Raw genomic sequence first — 7,641 nt, 5'->3', positions numbered from 1 at the left:
GGATAAAACACCCAACACTGAACTGCTCCCCTAACTTCTTGGCCCCGCGCCAGCCCCTGCAGAGTGGTAACCCGGGTCCCCATAGTTTGCGGTTTCAGCAAAGACCGTTGCCGGTGACACAGGAACACGCAATGACGATGCTGGGACAGAGGATGGAGTCGCCCAGGTGCCCAGAGAGAGAGCGGCTGATGGGCAGGGCAGAGAATTTCGGGAGGCTTTCCAGGGAAAGCCACGTGAAGCTGAGACGTGAGGGTTCTCAGAAGAGGGGAGGAGAAGGAGCCACAGGCAGTGGAGACAATGGAACATATTTAAAACAAAATTGGACCGCGTGGCTGGAGCACAGAGAAGGGACCGCAGAGGGGTGTCAGCACAGCAAGGCTGGGAGGCCAGATGGTCAGCAGACATCGTGTGACTTGATCTTCTGTACCGAGGAACGTGACCTCAGGCACGCAAGTGACAAGGAAGGCAATATGCTCTGATGGCCCTAGCATCCCCCCTCTTAACCCACGTGCGCGTCGTGTATGATCCCTTCCCCTGGAGTGTGGGCAGCACGTGCGACTAGGATGGGCTGTCGCTGTCGTGATTGGGCTACCTTATGTGCCAAGGGGAAGGGATCTGAGACGCGATTAAGGTTCCTACTCAGATGACTTTGAGTTACACAAAAGAAAAGTGATCCATGGTGGGCCTGATCTAAGCAGGATGAAGTCCAAAAAGAGTCTCAAAGCAATAAAGACACTCCCCCACTCACCTTAGAGAAGCAATTTGCTATGTTGTGGAGGGGACCACGTGGCAGGGACTCTGGGTGGTCTTTAGTTGCTGAGGGTACCGGTCTCACAATGCAAGGGACTAGGTTTTGCCAGGCTTCAGAGTTTAGAAGAGAAGCCCAATCTTCAGATGAGACCCCAGCCAACACCCAGATTTCAGCCCATTGAGACCATGAACAGAGGATCCAGATGTCCCATGTACAGAAGCTGAGATACATAAGTAGGGTTGTTTATAGCCACTAAGTTTGCAGTGACTTGTTCCACAACAGAAAAATGAAGAAACAGGGGGAAGGAAGGGGCTCTTCCCTCCTCTGTGAGCAGGAGTCACACAGAGTTCAAACTCACTTGGGTGCTATTGAAAATAATGGCGCCCATGGGGCACCTGGGTGGTGCAGTCAGTTAAGCGTCTCTTTTTTATTTAATGTTTATTTATTTTTGAGAGAGAGAAAGAGAGAGAGAGAGAGGCAGAATCCGAAGCAGGCTCCAGGCTCCAAGCTGTCAGCATAGACCCTGACGCCAGGCTCCGACCCACGAACCATGAAATCATGGCCTGAGACGAAGGCAGACGTTTAACCAACTGATCCACCCAGGCGCCCCAGTCCTCTGACTCTTGATCTCGGCTGAGGTCATGATCTCACCGTTCGTGAGTTCGAGCCCCGCATCCCCGCATCGAGCTCTGCTCTCATGGTGAGGAGCCTGCTTGGAATTCTGTCTCTCTTCTCTGTGCCCCTCCCTTGCTTGTCTCCTCTCTCTCTCTCTCTCTCTCTCAATAAATAAACATAAAAAAATAAAACAATGGCACCTGTGTGGGAGCCAGCTCGCACACAGCACCCATCACCTGATGTGATTGTAGGTTACCACCCGGACCGTGAACTTCGTGTCACAAAGTGTTGATATTAAAGTTGATTTTGCAATGAACTCACTATATACTCATTTTAATGGAAACATTATAACCAAAACATGTGACAACCGCCTCTTTGAAGACCTCCCGATGCTCAGAAACTCACATGTTCTCCTCGCTCTTTGGGTGGTTGCTCTGTTCTTTAACCGGCCCGTTTGTCTCCACTCTACCTCATAATCTAACCTATGAAAGCCTTATTCATATTTTCATTGCGCGTTTACCAAAATACCACACACCTGGGAGTAATGTTGGTCTGACGAATGAGGGTATGAATGAGTGAGACTTTCTAAAAGGAAAATATGTCTGTGCTTCTGGGAAACCGGAATTGAACACAGATAAGTCTGCTAGAAGCTACGTGAAGGCAGAGAAGAGGCTGTAAGTGATACTGAGCCCTATTCCCTCACCTGACACCCAGGGACGCTGTGAGGACCCCGTCGGACCCCGCTGATGAAGCTAGTGGAGTTAACAGAAAGAATGATGAATTAAATCAAGACCAAAGGTAAAAAGCCCAGGTAAGTGCAGCCGAAAATTCCTAAGTGCAGAGAACTGACAAAGTGATAAAGGTGAATTGGAATCAGCAATGGGTCTGAAAGAAGATATTAAAACTGAATAACTAAAGGCTGTTTCTGGAACATAAACTGAGCATCGCCAAAATGAAAGTAAAAGCATCAGAACAGTCCAGAATTTGACCAAATGTTGTCTCAATCATCCAGATCACGGGGCCTACTGAAGTCCTTTTGATCCAACTCAGCAGAAGGAAGCAGTAAATCTTCCCTGATGGCGATCACCCCGCCACCTGCTGGCTCCGCCTTCTAACTCAAGGGGAACCATAGGCTTTCTCTCCCTCACCCTTACTCCAGCTGAAGAAGAGGAGTTTGGATTTAGGCCAAGGCACCATATAACAATGGGGTTTCAGTGTGACTTCTCTGGATTAGAGCAAAGAGACCTTGGCTCCTGGTCTCCTGTGGAATAGCTATTCTCTAAAGGGCTCCAGCCCCCAGGAAGCCAAGCAGGAACCCCACGGGCTCACTGTAGAGGTAGGGCATTTCCACCTGCTACTCTTACGGTCACAGACATCTCCTCCTGGACCACACATTCTACCCTAGTCCACCTGGTAAGCCCAGTGAAGTCCCTGGTCAGAACCCTGTAGAGAGAAACACTGTTCACTGCCCCAGTAACCCCTGTGCACCTGCCCCTTGGAAGGAGACACGGTGCTGGATTCCAACCACGCATCTATGTGGTTCTACCTTCAACAACAAAACCATGCCTTCTACAACTCATCTCCTTGCCCAGACCCCTTCCTCTTTCCCCAGCTTGGAATTTACCAAGGTTTACATTTAGATACTGAGCTGAAGTTTGGTGGTGATGGAGGAGGGTCACCTTGGGGCTGTGACACCCCACATCATTGGACCCCACGAGGCAGCTAACGTTGTACGTCTCCCACTCAAGTACGTGACTACTCTCACCAACCTATCAGTGCGCTCGCCTGTCTGCCACCGTATCTTCCATGATTTTTTTGTGGGCAAGAGAGCAACGAGCTGCAAGGTATCCCTGTAATGAATCTAGCAGGTCTGATGACAATCGCGATAATATCTACAGGTTACGAGGCTCCTTCCGTGTGCCGGGCACAGAATGGGGCAGAGTCCGTGTGTTCTTATAATTCTGATGATAAGGAAACAGAGTTTTGTGAAGTAGTCTGATATTCAGGCTCTAAATCTTGTGCTCGCTCCACAAGAGCACGATGCCAGAAAAAGTCCTGAGTAGAGATGCATCAGAGTCCAGCAGGGCCAGCCATGCAGAGCCTGGAACAAGCCCATTATGCCCATTTCCACATTTTTGTGCAAAACTTAGGTGAGGATATTGGCGTCATGCAGATCACAGTTGCAGATGGATGATACCAAGCTGGGACCAATCTCCAGCATTTCCAAATAAAGCAAACCAAATCTAAGCGCAAAGCTGAGGACTTAGGTCCGAAATCTCAAGGACACAAGCATGAATGCTCCGGATGTGGTCCCCCAGCAGCACACGTGCACAGGAATGAAATGTTTTTATTGAGATCACAACACGCGCCGACAGCGCGATGTGACTGCCGATGAGCTCTTTCGAATGCAAGGGTGGTCATCTCTTGCCATCTCTTTCCGGCCTGTTAGGATCACGTGGATCCCCAGGTCGGCGCTGACGTGGAGAAAGCCAGACCCCACTGGCCACTGCGGCTCAAAGCCCTGCCACTTTTCCAAAACCTATCGCGGAGCCGAAATAAACACAGGCGGAGGGTTTTACCATCGCATAAAGGGGTCACTGGCCCAGCAACATTTAAGGAGCAAGACGGGATGTTTCCCTTTACCAGCACACCATCAAATATCAAGCTTGAAACTGCATTTGTGCGATAAGACTTGATAGAAGGTGGCACGGCATGGTGTGAAATGATCTGATAGCACGCAAAATTGTTGTTGGGAGGTGTTGGCACTTGAAAAACAACGTATCTTGTTTGAACATTGGCTTCAACCTGAGTTTCCCCCTAGAACATTCCACACCACCCTGTTTGGAAATCTTCAGTATTAGAGCCGAGACTGAATGCAACAGGCAATTCTAACGCCTCGCCCTCTGCCCACAGCCGGACAGAGAATATGGCAAGGTGGCTCAAGTTAACACAGAAATTGTTTCGCTGTATGTTTTGTACTTTGTCTTTTACTCTAAACCTCAAAGTACACGGTGGCATTGATGCGTGCACATGCAGGCACACACACACACGTGCAAGAGAGAAACCCAAGTCCCTGCCAAGGTGTCCTGATGATTAAGGAGTTTTACGAGCAAATTCTGCTTGGGTAAAGTTTGCCAAAAACAAATGGCAATTGACACAGCTCAATTCAATACCTACTGAATCATTTTCCCTCATCTTTGGCTTCTCTTCTGGAAGATTCTGTGGGGATTTTTGTTTGTTTGTTGACTTTGTTTTTAAGGTCTAAGGGCTGGGAAGCATAACGTTTCTCTCAGGTAGATTGGCTGTCACCTGTGCTCCTATGTTCTTGACTATCCCTTCATCTGTCCGCTGTGTCTGGAGGACCTTTCCCTGTGAAATCAACCCCTCCCAGGCTCCTTCCTTCATCTCTCAGCTCCGGCCCTCTCCACCACTTCCCCATCCAAGTCAACTAAAACTATGACATTAAATTGCCTTTCTTTTCCATCTGGTCTATAAAAATAAGCCATTTTAGAGCGCACCACTTCCCTGCCTGGGAGTAAGTGATGGTACCTCGTAAGTTGGGAGTTTGGGGCATGCTCGTAGGAGAAAGTGAGAGAGTGTGCGTGCATGTGTGTGTGTGTGTGTGTGTGTGTGTGTGTGTGTGTGAGGGGGGTGGGGGAGAGAGAAATACAGAGTTCCAGGAATTATCTATGCATAAAGAAATTAAAAGAGAATATTTTCCAGAGCAATTGAAGCCCATCTCCCGAACAATGACGACAGCTCCTCATTTTCGACAACAATAGAGGGCACGTAGGAGTCAGCTCATTAGAATATCTGTGGCTCTTTTCTGTTCTCTCTGCATTAAGCCCCCATAATGTCAGTTGTCACTTATTAATGACAATTAACTAGTAATCAGCGGTGAGACTCTTCGAGGTGGTCTTTGCCTGACAGGTGAAGAAAGAGAACATTGCGTAGTGCCACGCAGTGACATGGAGCCTTCAAAGGGAGCACAGCATTTCCATAAATTATTTCAGAAAGAAATTTTCTTTTATACATTCTCTCTAAAGCTTAAGGATCTTTAACCCTAGAAAGGCCACGCTCCAGTTCTCTTTGGGCGATTTCTTTCTTTCCAAATGAGATCCATGACCCATCTCTGATGGTTGTAACAGGCTCTCTCCATCTACCAGTTCAGGATGGCCCACTCAACGTCCAACGCCATTCTTCCTCCTTTCTCGCTCCCGAAGACTTATTTCAGTTGCGTCCCCTCCTCACGCGCGACGCTCGCTACGTCCGTCCGTGACCCGTGGGCCACACTTGTTGCACGTCAACAGCGGCTGCATGGCCCGGTGGCCCGCTGCTGACTTTACAGCCTCTCTCGGGGGCTCTCCCTCCTTCAGGTGGACCCATCCGTTTATTCCCTCCTCCTACTGGTGACAGAATGACCAGCACGTTTAAGAATCACAGTGGAGACACGAGTCCAGTCGTCACGTGCAACGCAATCTCCAGGCACCCCTCCCTCTGCCGGGCCTGCCCTCTGTCCGAGCCTCAGCCCTCCTCCTGTTCCTCCTACTGAGACCATTACAAGACAGCGTCTTGCCACCACGCAAACGCCACCTGCACACAGGCACCTACCTGCGGGGCACACACCTGCTTTCCCACGGGCCCCTTCCTCTCGGTTTTCCTACAACGCGAGAGTGTTCGGCCTGACAGACTCTAGGAAGTAGGGATTTTCAAGAAAACACTTGGAAGGTGAGTAAGGTGAAACGTGACCAGTACAGGAAGGCACTTAATTTTGTCTTTGAGGAGCTGAGGCTTAAGAAAGCCCAAATCTGCCCTTGAGAAGTAGCATGGTAACGCCTGGCAGTGGGAAAAATGACTGCAGCGGGCTACCTGCCAGACCTGCACTGAGCAAGGGCGCTGCCGACCCCAGTGAAAGAAAGTTGACGCCATCCCTTCGTGTCAAAACAATGCAATCAGACTAGTCTGCGAGCACGGAGGCCGTTAGCAAAATGGATGACGTTCACACCAGTATCTGAAATAGCAGACTTTGTACTCCTGATACGGAATCCCACCCTTGAAAAGGTAAGCCTCTGGAAGCAAGTAACAAGGAACTTAAAAATCTAAGCGTTTCGGAAAAGAAAAAAAGAGTGGTGTGCCAACGGAGTCGAAAAGGAAATTTTAAGAAAAGTGAGAAGTCCTCTGGAAAGAAACTTTGTGACTCCTGTTTCAGAAACCCGCTGTTTTCTCCTGAAGATGAGGACCTGGCGTGCCTCTCTGCAGCTTTCGTTGTTTTGTGGAAAGGATTTTGTGATGCTGCGATGCTTCCATGACAACAAATAAGACGTTACATATTGTCACCGTGAAGTTCCAACTACCTCGCCAGGACTGAAGGAGGAATATTCGCATCGTATCGAACAAAACAGTCACCAGGAGAAAGACTGCGCTTTAAATGTCCTCCCATTTAAAAAGCATCCTCCACAGTGATCTGAAGTTGGAACAAAGTCCTTTCCGTCAGATCTCCGCTTGCAAGTGATTTCGGATTTTCGTGGCACCGTTTCCCACGAACTGATGGAAGGACGGGCATCCCACGCAATCTGTGCAGAGTTCAGTATCGAGATGCGGCTGCTTACCATGCCATCCAACAACACAAAACCCAGGCTTCCGTTAAGCACCCGTTAAGACCCCTGTGCCTGGGGTCACCATCCTGGAACTTGCACACCCGAGTTAATGCTTTGCGAATTTCGTGACTTTAAACGAGTGAGGAATCTCCAAAAGGAGAATATATCGCTTTGAAAGTGGGCACCAGATTTTACTAATTTATAAATAAGCGTATCACCAGTGAAACGAAGGTATTTCCAGCACTACTGTCTCTTAGAGTTTACAAATCAGAACATAACTAAATATTTGCCTTCCATAGTTTTCATGCCTTTAAACAGTCAAAGGTCGAAACTGGTAAATCTAATGACTCATTGGCCAATCTTTATCAATATTCACAGGACATAATGGCATGAGGTAGGTATCAGAAAGCTTTGGCTTGGAAATATGATTCAACATATAATTTTAAAGTACACAAGTCATAAAGAATTCAAAAATTCCACCCTAAGTTTTATTATTACATAGCACTTATCATACACCCACATATTTTGTTATTCGGCAAAGAGAAAAGGAAATTCTTAGTTTCAGTCAGTTGGATAAAAGAGCAAAAAATACTCTGAAAACATGCATAAATGCATAAAAATTTACTGAAAGGAGGAAAATGTTTTAATCTTGGGACTGATTGAGTGCTTTGTAGCAGC

Source organism: Acinonyx jubatus, chromosome D3 (assembly GCF_027475565.1).
Source record: "Acinonyx jubatus isolate Ajub_Pintada_27869175 chromosome D3, VMU_Ajub_asm_v1.0, whole genome shotgun sequence".
In the NCBI taxonomy this organism is placed as follows: Eukaryota; Metazoa; Chordata; class Mammalia; order Carnivora; family Felidae; genus Acinonyx; species Acinonyx jubatus.
The sequence above is the reverse complement of the archived record's forward strand: the minus strand, read 5'-3'. Positions refer to the sequence as shown.